Genomic DNA, 19,809 nt, shown 5'->3' with positions numbered 1-19,809 from the left:
TTACAGCTGTCAGTCCAAGATGGTGTAATGTGTGTCTGCATGAGATGTCAAGCATGACAAGCCATGCTGCTGTTACAGGGGTGGCTGTCAGCTGTTACCCGTGTGCGTCTGGATATTGGATAAGGCCTTTGCCGCCTCCAAAGAGCCGTATGTAGGCAAGGCCAAAAAGACTACCCACCACCCTAGAAAACATAAGTGGTAGGAAACATAAGGGTAATGCTGACCAATGCCAGATGTGTAAACTGCAATATGCATGCCCCTGAGGCACTTCCCATTATGGAGAACATTGATGCCTGTCCAGTGACAGAAGCCTGCTGCAGGCCTAGTGACACCACACCAGCACTACTAGGTTATACCACATACCATGTGTTATGGCCCCAACACCTGCACCAAGACATCAAAGGAGGGGGAGTATCCATATGCAGCACAGACACTCATATAGCCAGGTAACTGACAATGCACAAAGCAGCGGACACCACCCATGTGCACATAACCATAGTCAAAACTGCTGTACAGTCTGTAGCATGTGACAGACCACACCCTCACACACAAGAACCCCACCCAGACATCTGAAGACACTGGACAGTATGGATGTCCCACCAAATACCAGACAAGGTACACAAAGTACCACATAGGTGTCAAACCATTATGTATGCAAGGAGTCATCAGGGACCTAGAGACACAGGTCGACATTAATCTGTCATGTGACAGCCACAATGCCAATGTGGCTATGAAGACTGTTGATACTGGACACCGTATCATGAAAGGATTCACATCAACATCAACAGAGGTCACTGTGCCGCTGTACTGTTCCCTTATCAGACCCATAATCTAGTACAATGACTCATATGAGATGTACCATACGTGACACCTGCAGCGGTTCGGAAGACCTCATAGTTACCCCACCAACAGGATAAAGGGTGTGAAATATATGTCATATGCTGCCTGGCTGTAGACACCCCAGCTGACTGCAGTCACACACTGCCTACACAGAGGCATTGTATGTCTGTTGTACCAGGCCATGTCCAACACAGGAGTAATGGACATGCTACACCACAGGAAATCAAAGCCATTGGAGCTGTGAGAGTCACAGATGTCAACCTCAACACATAATGAAATAAGATGTGCTGGAGGGACAGAAATATAACCCATAGGCTCCCCACACCCAGAAACAGGATCCCAATCCATGGTAGGCAGAGCCCCTCACTGACACCCCTCAACAGGAATATTGCCAAGTGGATGGATGACCGTACATGTATACTGGGGGTCCCCACTATGTCACGACCAGACAGAGGCACAGTGAAGAAGCTCATAAATGGCCATAATTGAACATAGCAAGGGGTGGCGAAAGACACACACACTCTAGCTAGGCTTACTAATGTCCTAGGGTGTCTAGCCTACTATGAACCCATGAACCTATGAAGATACAACACATACAGGACACTAAGGATAATCACAAGGCTTACCCAACTGATGGTAGGAACCATGTTGGGCATCCACAGATGTGCTCCGAATCACACAGATATTACAAACAACATACCAAACACACACACATATTGCTAACATACAACCTGTCAGGTGCAGTGCAAACACCCACCCCGAGTGCAAAATACCTATCCCAGCAGATGGTCCCCTGACATTGCAGATGCTGAGGTAACAGCCCTCCTGTGCTGAGGCCAACATGGACCCCAAGAGTAATGGAATGCAAAATCACACTACTGGCCAATGTCAGCCTTACCACAGGATATGTACCCAAAGAGCAGTGTACAACAACAGTGGTCCATCACAACAAAGGTGTTGCCTGAATGGATACCCCAAACTACCACCCCAGGATCCTGACAAGCTTGTTCTGCACAGCTATGGAAAGGATCAGTATGTACCACAGACAGAAGGCTAATGTGGACCTACTGATACTGGACCCTACACACTGTGGCTGTTGTAACTGCAGAACCGGCCCCTAAACATGTCTGACCCATTTGAAGCAGTCATTAAGGTCATTGATGAGGGCTATGTGGTCCACACAGCGTAGCTGGACTGTGCACATGCTTCTAGACAATACCATACATGTTCAGTATGGATATGTTCACCAGCTTAAATATACACGCCTATGTCAGTAGAGGGGTTGCAAAGCAGACCAAGGACAGAACTGACATGGTCAGACATGTCGCATCCATGTCAGACTAAAAAGCGGATATGAGTGGCATCCCACAAGGCCTGGTCTTGGCCCCCCCCCACCCCCGGTCTGTATACATGTCCCATAGGTATAGGCCAACATGGAAGGACTGTGACTGAGCATGTATGCCGAGGAGTACACACAGCCCACCATATCCGACCCCCAGCTGACATAAGCAACCCACAACAGGGCCACCTACAAACAGACAACTGTAGCCATAGCCATGTCAGCAAGCTAATCACAGAACTGTGTATAGACAACCACCGTGGATATACAGTAAGTGCCCACAAATTACCACACAGGTGTTAACCCATGAGGCACCTAACATGTAATGTGAGACCTGGGTACAAAAGGTGATAAATATCCTGCACTGGACAAACATGTGTCTGTAGTGTTCGCAGAAACATGTACCATATACCCACCCAAACATGAAGGCTGGCAGATAATGATAAGGGGAACTCACTCTGGCTCTGCAGCCATCCTCCATCAGCATCACAACTGACTACAATAGCCCCTGTGGGATATACCACAGCAGACACCTCCAACAACTGTAAAGTCCACAACAGTACCCCACCAGGGGTAGCAAAGAGCCTGAACAGATGCCATGTGTTGCCTGAGTAAACAAACTGCAGCCCCACACACCGCCATCCTTCCCAGCTACAGGAAAGCTGTGCCTGATGTATGAAGCCATGTCCAACCTGGAATGAATGAACATGTTGCACCAAGTACAATCTGAATGGCAGTGAGCTATGCACATGAGAGACCTGAACCCCAGCACTGACATACATAAGACAAGCTGTACAGAATGATCCATAACACAGAAGGCACCTCCACACTTCAGTAAACTCCTGGTACAGGGCAGCCAGAGTGCCACATATCGACACCCCTCAAGAGGCATCCTGATGAGTGTATGGGAGATGGTAGGCTACCCTGGGTATCACTGTTATGTCAGAGGTAGACAGAGGCACAGTATACCAACCATGACATATGTAATGGCAAACTCCAGTTACAATGTGTGCCGAAGGACAAACACACCCTGTGACTACCATCAGAAATGGCCTACGGAACATTGCTAGTGTTTGCCAATGTCCACCCATGTTGTGGAATACACTAGCAATGTTGGACGAGCCTGGTGTAGGTAATCCATATCTGAACATGTTGCAACATGGTCATATGTGCACTACTGGCCCCTACATAGTCTGTTGTGCTCACTATGAAGATGTCAAGCAGTGATGGGACTAAAGCCCAGGATACTGTCCACTACAATGAAAGTACCGAACCAGTACACTATACGGTACTACAGTGTTAGGTCATTATGAAAGTATGTTGAGAACTGTCTGCAAAGTATCCCATGCAATTCCTGCAGGCACAGTATAATCCCTGTTGTGGCAGACATGAAGCAGTTGGCCAGTTAGTACACATCATGACACCCAGCACACAATCATAAACGTGCGATAATGTCGAAGGTCACACACACCCAGATATGTGTTGGACTTCAGAGTGCAACATATGGAAAGCTCACACTGGGCATGCTCGCACACTTTGATAAATGAGGCATATGTCAGACAACATGCCATGGAAAGGCTGAACTGGGCATGCTCACGCACTTAGGCCATATCTCCGTGTAGCAGTTGGCCACACATATCTGGTATTTGTACCTGTCAGTCCAGGAACCAACCACAACACAGCAATCAGCCCAGTGCACACAGTAAATGACCACAGAGACATAAGTGATATAGTGGATCACCGGCATATGCAAACATCTGCCACAGATACACAAGTTGGTCATAGGAACAGGGAATGCTATGGCAATAAAGACCTGCAAACAGTAGAACAGCACAACAAATATTGTGCATCCGACAATTGAACATATGGGTGTAGAGGTCAATACTAGGCTTCTTGCCCCAGGGAATGGCAGCTCAGCCAGAGTGTGCTTGGCATCTGCATCCCCAGGATAGTAGGCTACCGTGCCACTGTAAAGTAGGTCACAGAAGGCAACATGTGAGGCTAGTGAGCTGTGCCTCTGTCAAGCAGGGGCACCGTGGAGGTCTCAGGGATTGAATGTGCTAAGCCACAGCCATGTTGTCGGTGTGTGCTGTGAGAGGGTTGCTGAGGATCTCTGACAGTAGGTGTCCATCAATAACAGACTGAGGGGAGCCCTATCTGCATTCTCTGGATGATTCCACTGTCAACACTGTGTTGTAAGGAGTATGTGTGAATGAAGTGCCATGCTGGAACCGTCCACAGATGTCCTCCCTCTGTGGGCTACAGCTCTGCAATGTATTAGGTCACTCTGTCTGTTGAACGGCGCATATATGGCCGGTGTACAGCTGACAGGTGTCTTGTTGTGGAGCAGTCATGGGTATATGCAGGATAGCATGACCAATGCAAACTGTACACATGCTCATAGGATGCAAGTGTCAAGGATTATGCTGAGTGGCCAGTATAGTCCTCCAGCATAGGTCCTCTGAAGTCATTCATCCCAGTCTACACAAGTGTAGAGTCTGCTTGTGCTAAACACAGTTTGTGTGCAGTGACAACCTTGCCTGGGGGTGGAGATGAGATATGGATGTCCAGGGAAAGGTGGTCATGGTCAGATATCAACAATGGTGGTCTACCCCTGGTGTGGAACAGTGAGTACCCATGTTGCAGATGGACAGGTGCAATATGTATTCACCCATGTGGCTGTGGTGTGTGGTTCTGCCATAGCACATGGACCCACAAATTGTAGTGGCGGTAGGGTAAAGTGGTAGAGGCCTGAGTAGTTCTCACACACAATATGCCTGTACCTGATGTTAACAACTGGAATGGTGTATGTGAATACCTGCATATCCTGGCACTGTTCCCAGGGAAGCTAAGTGTGTGTCCTGGATGTGGGTATGGTGTTCTGGACTGGTTGTGTTGTGTGTTACAGGTCATGTGGTCCCAAAGCATGGTATAGAACATAACCTGACAGTGCGATGTGCATATCTGACCCTGACGTAGGTGGCTGCAAATGCATATATATGCTATCCCCCACCTGACAGGTAGTACTACATCTACATACCTCTGTGGAAATAAAGATGTCAGCACCCTAGAAATACTACAGGTGCAGAACAGATGCCCAGTAATTCGGATAGTGTGCTCTGCTAATGCGTCTCTCTCAAGTGTTGTAATATAGTTAGGTAGGGGTTCGAATCCTGCAAATGCTCAGTGTGTGTGTGTGTGTGGGTGAGTGGGGTTTGTGTATGTGAGAGGGAAATGTCCCTTTTGGCAACTAGGAAAACACACTACAGGATGCACATTCCCCTTACTAAACACTGATGATGTCAGCACCCTATAAGTACAGCAGAAGAAGGGAAGCCTCCCAGTAATGCGAATAGCATGCTCTGCTAATGCGTCCATCTCGAGTGTCATAACATAGTTAGATAGTGGTTTAAATCCTGCAAATGGCAAGTGTGTGTGTTTGGATGAGGGGGTTACTGTGTGTGTGCAAATATGTATGAGGGCAATGTCCCTTTTGGCAACTGGGAGAACACACTACAGGATGCACACTCCCCTTTCTAAACACAGATGATGTCAGCACCCTATAAGTACAGCAGGAGAAGGGAAGCCTCCCAATAATGTGAATAGCACGCTCTGCTAATGCGTCCATCTCGAGTGTCATAACATAGTTTGGTAGTGGTTTGAATCCTGCAAATGGCAAGTGTGTGTATTTGGATGAGGGGAGTTACTGTGTGTGTACAAATATGTGTGAGGAAAATGTCCCTTTTGGCAACTGGGAGAACACACTACAGGATGCACACTCCTTTTTCTAAACACAGATGATGTCAGCACCCTATAAGTATAGCAGGAGAAGGGAAGCCTCCCAGTAATGCAAATAGCGCGCTCTGCTAATGCGTCCGTCTCGAGTGTCATAACATAGCTAGGTAGTGGGTTGAATCCTGCAAATAGCAAGTGTGTGTGTTTGGATGAGGGGGGTACTGTGTGTGTGCAAATATCTGTGAGAGAAATGTCCCTTTTGGCAACTGGGAGAACACACTACAGGATGCACACTCCCCTTTCTAAACACAGATGATGCCAGCACCCTATAAGTACAGCAGGAGAAAAGAAGCCTCCCAGTAATGCAAATAGCGCGCTCTGCTAATGTGTTCGTCTCAAGTGTCATAACATAGTTAGGTAGTGGTTTGAATCCTGCAAATGGCAAGTGTGTGTGCTCTGATGAGGGAGGTTACTGCGTGTGTGCAAATATGTATGAGGGAAATGTCCCTTTTTGGCAACTGGGAGAACACACTACAGGATGCACACTCCCCTTTCTAAACACAGATGATGTCAGCACCCTATAAGTACAGCAGGAGAAGGAAGCCTCCCAGTAATGTGAATAACGCGCTCTGCTAATGCGTTCGTCTCGAGTATCATAACATAGTTAGGTAGTGGTTTGAATCCTGCAAATGGCAAGTGTGTGTGTTTCGATGAGGGGGAGTACTGTGTGTGTGCAAATATGTATGAGGGAAATGTCCCTTTTGGCAACTAGGAGAACACACTACAGGATGCACACTCCCCTTTCTAAACACAGATGATGTCAGCACCCTATAAGTACAGCAGGAGAAGGGAAGCCTCCCAGTAATGTGACTAGCACACTCTGCTAATGCATTTCTCCTGAGTATCGTAATGTTGTTAGGTAGGAGTTTGAAACCTGTAAATGGCATGTGTGTGTGTTTGGATGTGGGGAGTTTGTGTGTGTGCATTTCCGTATGAAAAACATGCTAATTTTGGCAATCAGGAGACCACACTACCTGATGCACATTACCCTTTCAAAATACTGATGTTGTCAGCACCCTATAAGTATAGCCAGAGAAGAGGAACTATCTAGTAAACCGAATAGTGCGCTTTGCAAATGCGTCTCTCTCATGTGTCATGACTTAGTTAGGTAGGGGAATGAATCCTACAAATGGCAAGTGTGCGTGTGTGGGGGTAGTAGGGTATGTGTAAATGCAAGTGTGAGAGAACAGATCCTTTTGGCAAATACTACAATACACCAGATGCTGCATACTCCCCCAGTAAACACAGGGGATGTCACCACACTATCAGCACAGCCAAACAGGGCTAGTTGGCTAGTAATGCCAATAGTGTGCTCTGCTACTGTGTCTATTACCATTGTCAGAGTACAGATAGGTATGTTTTGGTAACCCACAACTGTCACGTGTGGTTGTGTCACACAGTATGACCTTGTGTGGGTGTTTGTACATAACAATGCATGCCATTGCCTAAACCAGCAATGGCATTGCACACATGATGTATGTGTGTGACACATACACATAAATACCTGTGACCTGCAGTAGTTACCATGTCTGACACATGCTTCGTGTGGATAAATGGTATTTGCAATGAATACCAATATGACTGTGTCTTACTGTGCAGGGTCTGCACGTGGTATGTCCCTATACAGTGTGGGTGTCTATGGTGAAAGACCTACAGCAGGGGATACACATCTGGTCTGGGCCATATAGTGTACATGTAGTCGATGTACAGGTGCTGCATGTTCCCACCTGTTGTGGTAGTGGTAACATGTCATTCCACTGCAATTCGGTGACCACATGTTGTGAACTCTTCAACTAGTGTGTTGTAGCTACAGTAATGCTCACATACAATGTTTGGCTGGATGCAGTATGGCTTTATAAACACAGTTCATGAGACTGTCGTATTGCCAGTGTTGTTATGGAGGATAGGTGGTCTTCCTGTGTATGTGAGGGTTGTGTGTGCCAGGCTATGAACCAGATGGCAGTCCGACACACTGTCAGCTGCACATGAGTAGGCCCTGATGGTTTGTGCTGTGCCAACAACCTGGAGGTGTGTGTATCTGTGTTACCTTGGGATACCACCCCCCCATCCATGTGTGTTACATGTGTAGGGGACGACAGGCATGGTATGGGGCATAACCTGTCAGTGATGGGTAACATCTGTGAGCCATGAATCATGAATCTGGTACTGCACAGACATTGCAGTTCACTGTGCTGAGGGCAGTGTCTGGTGCATGCATCTTCCGGTGTACACTGCTGTTGTTGTGTAGCAGCACTGTTAGTGTCCTAACCTGTGTGATACCCACGGAGGTCGCTATGTAAACCATGTCCTGCAGCATAAGGCAGTATGTGTGTACCAAGGAGCTTTGCCATTATACATCGGGCCATGGGTGTCACGTGCAAGATGACCCATGCACATCATTGTGGCTTCCCTAGCATGTAAGCACACGTTGACAGCCAGTGGATACCCTATGAATGACAGTGGAGACTGAACATAATGTAGACATACAACACCCTTCCCACATATAGTGGTAGAATACCTGGTGAGGGTATGTTGGCAACCAACATCAGGCTCATACTGGCCTGTGCCACATGCTGAGAGATCCATTCTATGTTCCCTATCATGTAGTCCAGGGAGGTATGTCTCAGGCAGCCACACTGGCAAGGTCAATGAGTGAGTCATATCTGTCCATGCCTCTGACTGACCTGTATGCATGTGTGCTGTGGTGGACCATAGTGCCCCTGAGTCATATCACTGTGACCTTCACCAGATACAGCATGTTGAGCGGGACCCCAGTGCAGCACACAAGACAGGTACCTGACACGTCTGTAGCATGTGTGTTGTGTAGCCCTACAGGCTATGAGTGTGTGGCACACGGGATATGCGTGCCATGTGTGGCATGTGCTCTGTTCCGACGGAACATATGCCTGTGTGCCAGCTGCGGAGGTGTGTGATGCCCAGGCAGGCTGCTAGTCTGAGTCCCCACGTATGCCCCAGTTTGTTCAGCATGCTGTCAGTGTGTGTCAATGTCTGACTGGTATTGTCGTCACTGTAATATATTGTATTAATTTATTTATTTATCCTACATTTGTTGACTGGGATAGCCTGACCGGATGCATGTCCATTTCCAGGGGAGGCCCGTGGAGACAAGCTACGAGGGTAGCAGATACAGCATTACATAATACTAGCATTACATATTACAAACAGATTATTTACAGAGATCACATAAGTAAGCAAGTCAAACATGTTCCACAGGTTAATGTTAGACCTGAGCACAAGCCAAGATTAAATTAAAATCACACAGTAAAGTGGTTCACAGAAGTTACACATTCGAGTTAGCCAGGCTTGATACATTGACATAGCCAGTTAAGTGACAAATGTTTGAGTCTACTGCTAAATTGACCTAAGGTGGATAGTAGGATAATATCAGCTGGAAGTGAGTTCCAGGATCTACTTACAGGGTTTGCAAAGAGAGAATCACCAGCTGTGTTATTACACTTGCTAGTCTGAAGTAGTACTTTGTTAGAGGATCGAAGCGGTCTAGGATTGTTATAGGGGGTGATAACATTTGAAGTGCAGGAGTATTGTCTGGATTATAGAGGATTTTATAGGCCATAATCAGTTGGTTATACTGTATTAGGCTGGGTATTGCAAGCCAACCAAGCTGATTTAGATTGATGCAATGATGTGTCCTAAAAGGCAGCCCAGTGGCAAACCTGGCAATGTGGTTGTAGCAGATTGAGTGTTTGTTAAGGACAGTCTTATTCATTTTCGAGAGTAGAGGGGATGCATACAGAAGGGTTGAAACAAGGTGTGAGCGAGCTATAGCACCTTTAGCTGGAGGGGCTAGGAAGGCTTTAATTCTGTAAAGTGACCCTAGTTTTCTATTGATGGCTTTGATAATCTGGTTAACATGTATGTCACATTTGAGATTATTGTCTATGATGACACCTAATAGTTTCGGAGATGGGTCAGGGGAGATTATTGTGCCATCAATTGATGTTATGGTAACGGTGAAAGTGGTAGACCTACGTGTTGGTGAAATAACAGCAGTTTAGTTTGATTGGGATTTAGGATCAGACGATGTTCAGAAAGCCAGTTTGCTATTGTATTAAAGCTGGTCTGGGTAGCTGACCATAACTCTACTGGAGATGTGGCTGAGCAGATCAGAGTAGAGTATTCAGCATATTGGATACAGCTGACATTTGGGATGACAGTATAACGGTCATTAATGAAGATGGAGGACAGCAAGGGCCCTAGTATAGAGCCTTGTGGTACTCTGAGGGTGTTAGGTAGAAGGTTAGAGAGTTTGTTCTGCCAGAGGCCGGCCTGCTGTCGACCATGCAGGTAGGATTGAAACCATTGGAAGGCTCCAGTATCTAGACAGTCTTTGCAGGGTGTGGAGTACAAGTTGGTGATCAACCATATCGTATGCCTTTGAAATATCCAAAAAGAGGGCTCCGGATATATAATTATTGTTGCAAGTATGGCTTATGGTGTTAGTAAAGGCTAGGAGGCCTGACGTAGTGCTGTGATGAGGACGTAAGCCATGCTGAGTGTCTGCATTATGCGGGTTTGGATTAGGTGGTGCATGACTTGTCTATGACGAAAGTTTCCATAATCTTTGCAGGTGGAGAGAGTATAGCTATTGGCCTATAATTGGAGACTTCAGTAGAGCTGCCTCCTGTGTGAAGTGGGATTACATATGACATTTTTCAGATGGTGGGAAAGTTAGATTCTAACATGGTTCCTTTGATTACCTTTGAGACGGGGTAAGCAATAGCATCATCTGGTTTTGATAGGTACTCGTCAGGGAGTTGATCAGCAGAAAGTGTAGTGGGTTTCACTGTTACAATCAAGGTACGGAGAAGTGAAGTGGCGACTGGTTGGCAGCTGGACGCAAGTAGTTTTCTAGGGTGCTACTTTCAGGACCAGGGGAGCTAGGAGGTAGATGGCTAGCTAGGGCCTGAAATGTCTCAGTAAAGAACTGGTCAAAACTATCAGGAACATCTTCAGGGGTATTATCAATAGTAGCAGCAGGGATTGGGGTTGACGTTTGTCCTGGACGTAGTATATATGACATGCCACCTGACAGGGTATGGCATTACTGGGTTCAGAGAGACCAGTCCCCAGATTGGCTGTGTGGTGGCATCCCACACATGTGTTGTACGTTCCTGGCCAAGGGTAATGACTGACTGTATACATGTGGCAGCTGTGACAATGACACATGACTCACATAAACCACAACTGGACCATAGAGGTGATTCACAGGTTACCTTTGCACATGCTACCCTAGTAGTGTGATTGCCATGGTGAGTACCAACACATAGGGCCAATGGGGAACAACATACTGAAGGTGTGTATGTGTGGGTGTACCTCTACTGTTTCATAGCACTGACATATATGACTGCACACATGGGTAAATGCCAGGTAAGACGTGTGCAATGTGTCACAGGCAACGTACATGCGTACAGGACAGACAGTGACGTTCTGTCATGTGTAAAGTTGACATACGTATCGTACGCTATGCAGATGTCACTAGAAGTCTACAGAAGCACTGTAACTCTGCATTGCAGGTGTAAGCAGTGTTCCAGGGGACCCCAAACGAACATGCATGCAAACAAAGCTACAGTAAGCAGGGCTGGAAGTAGTGCATTATACAACAAAGAAGGGGTAACAATAACAGTAAGTAACAATGCAAATATGTAGGCACTATCAACATGTACCCAGGAATACGCAGCACAGATGCCCATGGTAGAACCGATATTATGTCATACTTATTTGTGATTTGGATTACATTGGTACTGCACACATATCTACATGCGTGAACATCCACATGGCATAGTCGTTGTGGGCAACTTGACACCATTACTGTACATGTCCACCATTGCATATCACTACTTGCATTAGCTTTCCCTCTGTGCTACCCATGTATGCGGCTATCTGTTGACAACCTTACCACAGGCATGCAATTATGTGCAGCTGTTATACTTTGGTATGTACTATGGGTGCAGATAACAATTCAGGACATTCATACAGCTACTGCAGCAGGCATGCTGGGATAAACACACAGTCATAGCAGCACACTGTACTGTTACCAACATGATACTACTAATACACTTCTATGTAGTCACCCTGTGCATCAGCAACATGTTTATCTGTTCCCGCAATGATGTTGGAGATTGCAGGAGGTGGCACAGTGTCATCATATGCACAGGGTGTGGATTAGGTATGCCTGAGTCAGCCACTGATACCACCAATTGACATGTGTGTGTATGTGTGTTGGTGAGGGGCAGCAGTACAGGGTGGGGCAGTGTTGGTGCAGTGTGTGCATGTATGTGGTTGCCCTAGGTGGTAACATTTTGCATGTGTGTATGCACGCACACAGTTCCACCTCATGGCTGCCATATACAGGGGTTTGTGGACAGCCACAGACTGCACTTGGCAGGCCATACAGATCAGTGTCTGTGTGCACGGACATGGTACCTGTGCCTGGCAGGAGTGCTACGGACCATATCCAGTACAAGGCCAGATTGGGTACTGTCATCAGAAGAGGGAGTGTGTTGACTGGTCACAAGTCCCTGTTGGGACTGTCCAGAGCCACGTGCAAGTGGTCTCCTGGGGCGTTCCAATGACAGCACAGACCCAGCATTGCTGGGGCTGCTGCTGGCACTATGGGGGTGTGCGCGAGCCTGTTGTCATCTGCGCCAACTGCCAGCTGCTGCTGCTGCCGGCATACAGCCACGTTGACGTCGCAAACCCCCACCATTGCCCTGGCTCATGGACATCTGGTTGTGGAACTGCTGTAATATGTCCCCACAACGTCTGTCTATGACATCGGTGAAGTTACAGATAGCATCCGCAATGCCACGCATACTGTCTGTCATGGCTGTGCGATATGGTCTCAGCTCCCTCAGAACCTGTCTGGTGTACCTTTCCATACGTGACTGTACCTGCATGACAGTCTGAAACATAGCTGAGGTTGACAGACCTCTTTGGGCATGTCGGCCAGAGGCAGTACGCCCACGGATGCTCCCACGAGAACCCATGGGCAACTGTCTGTGTGGTACCATCGTTGGACCCTGCCCATGGCTGCTGTGTGGGGACGCATGTGCCACAGGTACCACATTACCCTGGTCTATGCCCACTGTATCCTGTCCATCACCTAGGGACAATGGTGACAAAGGATGTACAGGCAGGATGACTGTGCGCAATGATGGGGTTGACAGCTGTGTACTGTCAATTGGCTGACCAATGGCAGACCCTGACACACCTTCCTGTACCATTACACAAATATCATCATTACCAGTAGTCGTGGCACAGGATTCAGGTTCCCTGCTGCAGGTCACCAGAGCAGCCCCAGAACCTGTGGGATGAAGACAGGAAACACAGTTTACAGTCTCCAGACATTGTTACCAGTGATGCACTTATACACACATGCACACATGCACACATGGACACATGCACACAGGCACACATGCACACATGCACACATGCACACAGGCACACATGCACACATGCACACATGCACACGTGGACACATGCACACTTGGACACATGCACACATGCACACGTGGACACATGCACACATGGACACATGCACACATGCACACATGCACACGTGGTCACATGCACACATGGGCACATGCACACATGCACACGTGGACACAGGCACACATGCACAGATGCACACGTGGACACAGGCACACCTGCACACATGCACACATGCACACGTGGGCACAGGCACACCTGCACACATGCACACATGCACACCCCGCAGTATACACACAGGGCACTACTGAGTTACACTACTGTTGCTAGCATTATCAGGACTATTATAGGTTATGTTAAATACACTCACCAGCATGGATGGCCTGTCTTGCTGTAACCCTGGAGGGACCTGCAGAAATGATGAGATTAATGTCAGTGGGCACAACTGTGCCATTGATATTGCATATGATACAGTGTACAGAACAGTCAGGTGTACATATGGCATATTACCTGCACGCTCCATGTCGTGCTGCTGTGTGGAACCAGCCTCCATCATAATGCAGGTGTACTGCTGTTGGTGTTCCGGGGCTGGAGCCACAACACTTAGGAGTAGCCCCTCCAGTCTGGTGAGGGGGGGATGTGTGGCCACCCCACCTCCTGTGGTGACCTGTTGCCTGTGGATATTTGATGCACGCTGCCGGACACTTCGGATTAAATCACTGCAGTGATGTCGTACCTGCTCATATGTCATGTTATGCATGCCAATATTATTTACCCTACGGACAAGGTCTTGCCACAGTGCAGCCCTCTCCTGCTGATTCTGACTGGTGCGGGAAAACAGGATGTCATACTCCTGCACCAGGCTCTGGTGGATCTCCTCATCTTCCGCCACAGAGTAGGTGGGGTTACGCTGTCGCGCCATCTCCCTGGAAGAGAACACAGACAGGATATCAGCAGACCATGTCAGCAATATATGGCACACATACTATACATGATACTCATGTGTAGTGATATACTACTACTCCCATATGTTGCATGTGTGTGTGTCGTGGTGGATACACAGGTACATGGCCAGATATCAGTGCTCAGCCAACACCTGTGCAACAATACCTGCCACATTCCACACAACATAGTAGCATGCCCCATCGGTCAGCACACACTGACAGGTGCAATGCACAACCTCACTCTGGGGGTTCATCCCAAGGTACTGTATGTGGGACACCATCCAGTACTGTGATGTGGACAGGCGTTACTCGGCCTGGATATACATATCCCACCACCACCACCAGCACAGTAGACTACTTTGATATGTATGTGATTAGACAATTATTCACTTGTTAGGACTGAGATGCTATCCATGCAGCACACTGGGCCAGTGGAAGCCACAAGCCACACTGCTGACCCCTTTGCAAATGCTTACCACGGACATGCTATGGATTGCATGGAACTTGCACACACATGTCTAACCCAGACCCTATGCACAAAGGTTAGGCATCCTGTCTGGTGGACCCCAGACAGAGGCAGATTGTATAACAATAGCAGGAGGCTACTGCAGGACAGAGCACATTCACATTAAGGGAAGGCATCTGTGGTCAGCACTGGTACTACGCTATGGTCCGTCATAACAACAGCCACGGCCTACTCTGGGAGGGAAATGGACACAAACACTATGGATGACCACAAGGCCTTCTTCAGTTATGTTACACATATGGACCACATGCCTCAGGTATGCTCTGTGTTAATCCACACCTACTTAACATTCACCAAACACACGGATATTGGCAACAATGTTGCAGACATGTTCGGTGCACATATCCCCCCTCCTTCTCCCCCACCTTTAAAATATTTATCCCAGCTGGATGTAACCTCCCTATCATCTCACATGTCCAGGTGAGGGCCTCCCTCAGCAGAGGAGAACACACAGCATCACTGTGACCTCGTGGTACCCCTGGATGTGTGCTACCAGCACTCCGAGAGGACATACCCCCGCATATAATACTGATAGTTTATCTTGGCCATACTGCAGGATATGTACCTGGACAGTAGCATACAGCAACAGTGGTCCCACACCACTAAGGGGGCACCTCAACTGACCCTGGGAATTACCACGTCATATGCATAACGGGCCTGGTCTGCTAGGCTATGGAATTATGCAGTATGAGATGCATATGCAGTGACATCAGGTACCTGCAGACACTTGTTCCCAGCCAGTGTGCCTTTGGGATGGGCTGATCCTGACTTTTGAACCTGGATGACCTTTCAAAGCAGTCACTACAGCCATTGCTGGGCCAACGCACAGACAAATGCTGCCAGGATCATGGCCTATCACTGATTGACATGTGATGTATGATCATCCCCTTTTGGTGGAACTACGTACACACAACATATCACATGGACATACCTATGGATACAGACCTATGACACATTTGGAGGGTTCACAGTATGCACACTATTAACCTGCTACTTTGCATTACCTCTGTTTGTTGCAGCTGGTTACATTACCACAGCTTCTGCTTGCTGCTGCTACTGTCAGTGCTGACAGCTTCGGGTGACGGTGTCATAGTGTCTGATTTTTTTTTTTTTTTCTCTCTCTCTCTCTCACTTCTCGCTCTCCCTCTGTCTGCTTACAGACAATGCAATGAATGTATTGCATGTGGGGAGTGTTAGCACTGGATGCTTTTGTAGGTATCTGCATAGGTCCATGTGATGGCCTCTGCACCAATTGTAAGCCAGCATTTGCTAATTGCATACAGCCAGTTGTGTACTGATTGCAGTTCTCACTGTGATTTCAGGTCAGTGCTATAAAAGGGCATGTGGGATAGGCGTTGCCCTTTCAGATTGTGAGGGTGGGGACCATGCTGGTATGCTGTGGACAGTGTTCTGTGAGTGTAAAGGTTAGTATCTCTCTCATGCTTCAGGCTGTGTTGTATATTCACAATTCTCCATTCCTCTCTCATGTTTCCTGTAGCAAGTGTGTATGCACATTGACTCCTACAACTATATATAGATATATATTTATATATATATATATATATATATATATATATATATATATATATGTACATATGCATACATATATCTATGTACTTTAACTGACCTTATTATCTACAAGCTGCCAACTAGCATGGCTGTTTCTGTTCACACACTACTATTATGGAAATCCAGTAGTTTTGACAGTAATTTTAAATGACATGCTTTGTGTACTACACATCCTATATTCCCTTTACATTCATCCCTACTATTACATGTTATATTTATTTTAGCACAATGTGTTTGTATAAGAGTCATGGCTTAGTGGTAGGTCGTACAGACTAGTGTTTCCAAGGTCTGGGGTCCGGGACTGACAGTGGGATTTTATTTTTCTTTTGAACTGAGTACAGGACCTGTCAATCAAAGTGACTAAGACACTTTTAAGCAGTTGTAACCGTGTTAGCGCTGGTTTGCGCGGAGCTCACGCATGCGCACTGGCGGTTAGCTCCGCGCACACCCACTTACAACCGCTTAACGGTGCTTACTCTGGTGCACACCCGCGCTATTTTCTTTGAAAGAAAAGAAAATGGGGAGACAGGAAAGTGGTGAAAAAGGGGTCACAAAGAGGGTAAGACAGTAGGGAAACAAGCTTGGGATGTGCAGGAGGGATGTAGGTAAGGCCCATAGCTGCCCATTTCTTCATCAGCAACAGCTGTGCATATGTATGTAATTTGGTGTGACATTTGAAACCTTCCACCCCTGAGAGAGGTGTCAGGACAACAATAATACTTGTTGTACAGCCAATTGTAATTGATAGGTTCCATGTCCAGCAGACATGTGTGCGGAATGGGCAGCTATGTATGGGGCGTAATTTTTTTGTGGGTACAGATGAGAGTGGTATGTCAGGTGAAGGAAGTCGGTACAACTGGGGAGGTAGGTTGGGTAGGTAAACAGACAAGACAAACAAGACGCATACAGGGGCGGTGTATGACACGTGTGGGGGGTTACACAATTGACGGGGACGGAGGTTTGGATATCCAGAGCCCATGAGCCCACAGATGGCAACAGCGGAACTGATATCCCCACCCATAGGCAGTTGCCACTGTTCCTTCACTGCCAGGACGGGGCTGTGCTGGGGGCTGTGTAGGCAGAGCAACAGGCATGCCTGTTAGTTGTGCCACCCATGCCTCGAGTTGGCATAGGGGCTCAAGAACAGAGTCCCGAATCTCCCTACGCACCACAGTCCGGACGCTACGGAGGGTGAGTGGTGGTTCTCCTCCAGCCACACTTGCAGAGGGGGGGTGAGCCCCATCCCCTGCAGCGCTTCCACCCACAGGTGGCACAGGGCCACCGGAGAAGGGTCCGGACTCGGCACTAGTGCCAGGTACACTCGCCAGCTAAGGTGGGAGAGGTGGGTCCGCTGAAACCCGCCTTCCCTGTCATCCTATGTTTTGCATTATGTCATGACAGTTTGGGTTAGTGACATATAATACCATTCACAATTAGTTGTAACAGCATGCATTAGTATTCCCATTAACCAAACACCCAGATATTCACACCATTGAACAGCGTGCATAACACATGCATAATTTGAATGGAAATACACAGTCCAGCAACATGCAGGGTTAATTGATATCAACAGGCCATCAGGTGCGGATGTATGAATAGGGCAGATGCATCAACAGACATGCAGATATATATGACCCAACAGGACAAACGTCCAGGGGTGTTAATTGTGATTGCACATACCATTTTCACGTGGAATGGGTTATATGTGGTTATAGGGTGGGGTAAAGAAAGTAATATTAACACCTTCGAATAACAATACATATGCTGTACATTTCTAATAGCTACTGTTATTGATGTTAACACTACTGTTCTAACTACAGTTTCCTATATGATAACTATTTCAACTTGGTGATAGGACTGTTACTGCAACATCAATATACATTTTAGTGTTCTTCATACACATTCATATCTAGCTTTGTTCAGCTACATCATCTTGCTACATTTGCTTTATATAGCTGTAGACAAGTGTGGATGTTTGGTATATCAGACAATCATCCTATCTGCATATTTCAGACTGAGAGCAACATATCCACATTTTGGGATACACATTCCACATGCAGCAACACTTTGAACAGATTTTGCTGTTTGGTTTTGAATCTCACATACATTTCATTCTGTCTTGACTGCAGTATACTTTATTCAGGGGTTATTACTACTGTATTGCTGGATTCATGACCCTTTCTCACACTCTCTCACTTGCTTTCATTTTACTATTCAGGATGGTACTTACTTCTAAGCTTTATTGACATGTTTTACCTGTAGTTATTACAATCCTTTCCAGCAGTCTCACTTCTGTCATGTTTCAGTATTTCCACAGGGATATATTTCACACATGTGATTTCATCATCTTCTGCAGCTATACTTCTCAGCCTGCTGCAGGTTGTGTACTATTTTCTTACAGGTAGGGAATTTTTATTTCAGAATATATGTCAGACAGTTTCATTTTTCGGGTTAACTTACAGGCTGAAATACACTTTTGTAATCAAGCATGACTTGCAGACACTTTCACACTGTTACTTGCAGATTTTATTCCTTACTGACTACACTGCACTCTTTTGCTGACTGTCATACTTTTATATTTCTTTACGGTTACTGGTAGTGGATTACTGACATGCTTGGTGGCGCAACCACATCAGCCTATCGCCATAGGCTCTGCGGTTTGCAGAACGGACACCTGCAGCTGTAATATAAATGAAGTAATATTGGAATATACATCTCCATAATATCAGCTCGTTTAATTTCTTACATACATAATTAAATGTTACTTACTCAGTAGTGGGGCGTTGAGTGTTTGCCGGGCCTCCTGGATCCAAAGGTTCAGTTGGTCCTGCTTGCGTCTCTTCAGGTCTGCATGGTGGTGATGGACCTGCTCACCAGTCCTTGGAATCCCTGTGGCACTGGTGAGATCATGAGCCAACCGGCTCCATGCCTCGGCCCTGTATGCTCCCCAGAGGACCTGGCCCTGCATGAGTTGGGCCTCATGATTAAGGACTAGAAGCCAGACCATGTACCTGGACTCCTCAACACCCCTCCTCTGTGCTCGGAAGCAACTACCCTTTCCTACTCCTGTCATTCTGCCTGCAGGTCAGTTTTACAATCGTTTATGTTGTGTATTCCCACCTATGGGGCTTATATAGTCCATTTTTCCCGCACATATCTGTGATTGGCCATTTTGGAATTGTATCAACTTCAGTAAACCTGCATTGTCATGCTGCAGTTTGTATTCATTCCTATATATTAGCTATTATTGCATTTCTAGGTACTCCTATCATGGCTAAGTGGTTCTGTACCTTGACTATGGTGTATAGTATCCTGGGTTCGAACCT

This window comes from Protopterus annectens, chromosome 7.part0 (assembly GCF_019279795.1).
Source record: "Protopterus annectens isolate FY-2018-M chromosome 7.part0, PAN1.0, whole genome shotgun sequence".
NCBI lineage: Eukaryota > Metazoa > Chordata > Ceratodontiformes > Protopteridae > Protopterus > Protopterus annectens.
This window is presented reverse-complemented; position numbering follows the sequence as displayed.